Source organism: Pteropus medius, unplaced genomic scaffold (assembly GCF_902729225.1).
Source record: "Pteropus medius unplaced genomic scaffold, Ma_sr-lr_union100, whole genome shotgun sequence".
In the NCBI taxonomy this organism is placed as follows: domain Eukaryota; kingdom Metazoa; phylum Chordata; class Mammalia; order Chiroptera; family Pteropodidae; genus Pteropus; species Pteropus medius.
The window spans coordinates 471730-473819 of NW_024341755.1; positions in this window are offsets into that span (position 1 = coordinate 471730).

A 2090-nucleotide genomic window follows, 5' to 3' on the forward strand; every position below is an offset into this window, starting at 1 on the left:
AGATGTGAAATTATGCATAAAATTCATATTACTTTTGGGACTATAAGATGGAGGAATCAACCAGGTAGTTATTATGAACCTATTGCTGTAAGGGACAGTCTTGTCATCTGTGAAATGGGGATAAAACTTACCAGCGCTGTGGAGATCAAATGAGACACTGAGTGTGTGAGCTGTGTTAGTCTGGCTCCTACCTCTCTCTTACACTAAGAGAAGCCAGGAGCCCTGACTTTTCTCTGTTTTTGATGTTTGAGAGAGGGCTGAGGGAGCTCCCACTTGTGTCCAAGAATAAGTCCAGACAGCCGAGAGGTAGGTGCTACTCTCTCCTGAGTAATGCCATGTCTTTTGGATACTGTGCCCCTTCTCATGGGCCTTGCACCTTCTTAACAGCCTCACTGCTCCTGGCGAGCTGGAATTCTCAAGGTAACAAAGCCCCTTTGATTTTCTTGGAGTCCCTGGTGAGTTGCAGCCCCACTATGTTCTCTACCAAACTGTGGAGAAGGTCCTTCTTCTCTTACAGTTTTATTAATCCTGAAATATGAAAAAATGCCCATGTAAAATCCTTATTAATATATTTTTCAGGCATTATAATTACCCTGCTAGATTTGCCCTTTTCAAAGCAAAGGATTTATCTTACTCATTTTGGTTTCTGCAACACATAATAGAAGCTTTAAAAAAAAATCAATACATTGATTATTGAGTCAGAAGGCTTCAATTCTTGGCCCAGTTCTTGGCCCGATTGAGTATATAGTCTTGAGCATATAATTTCATTCTTTAGCAACTGAAACTTGCCACTCCAAAAGGAACACGGCAGAAGATTTTATCAAAATTCATTGCTAAATGATATTAACATTGGATATAGTAGTGTTTCTTGAAGTTTTCTAGCAGATTAGAAAACTAGCAGATTACCTGGACCCAAATCACCTACTGATCTTGAAAATGCAGAATTTGCTTATTCTAGACATTTCATTTAAAAGGAACCACACAGTATATTGTCTCTTCTGTCTGGCTTCTTTCGCATAGCATAACATTTTTAAGTTTTATCCATATTGCAGCATGTATCATTATTGAACAGTCATGCACATGTTTTTTTGCCTTTTAAAATAAATATTGATAGTCAAAATACAAAATTTACCAGTACAGAAATGATGGTTTTACCTTAGTTTATTATGTAGATAACCTCAGAGCATGGTACTGATTATGTCCAAAGGTGCTTTAACTTTGAATGCTTTGATTTCTTTTATGAGGAGGTACTCTAAATTTGTTTGTTTTGTGTCTGGTTTAAAGAAAACACAGGTGTGTAGTATTTGACTCTCTAGTTAATCATTTCTGTTGGGAGAAGCAAAGATAATTTTTTCAATTTTTCTTTTTTGTAATAAAATTTTGTTTCTAGTTTTATTGAGATATAAGTGACATACATCACTATATAAGTTTAAGGTGTACAGCACAATGGTTAGATTTACATATATTGTGAAATGATTACTGCAATAAGTTTATTTTATTTATTTATTTTTTCACAATAAGTTCAATTCACACCCATCATCTCGTAGATACAGTAAGAAGAAAAAAATAGAAAAAAATTTTCTCCTTGTGGTGAGAACTCTTAAGATTTATTCTCTTAACAACATATATGTATGTATATACACATATATATACACATATATATGTACATATATACATGTATGTAATACAACAGCGTAAACTTTTTACATGTAAATATGTTCTCAATTTTCTTGAGTATGTATTTGGGTATACACCTACAAGTAGAATTTTGGGTCATGTGGTAACTCTATGTTTAACTTTTTGAGGAACTGCCAAATTGTTTTCCAAAGCAACTGAGGTATTTGACAATTCTACCAGCAATGCACAAAGGTTCTAGTTTCTCCACATTCTCATCAACACTTGTCATTGCTTGTAGTTTTTATTATAGCCATCTTAGTGAGTATGAAGTGGAATCCCATTACGGTTTTGATTTGCATTTCTTTAATGGCTAATGATGCTGAGCATCTCTTTATGTGTGTATTGATCATTTGTATATCTTCATTGGAGAAAAATCTGTTTAAATCCTTTACCCATTTTTAAATTGGGCTGGT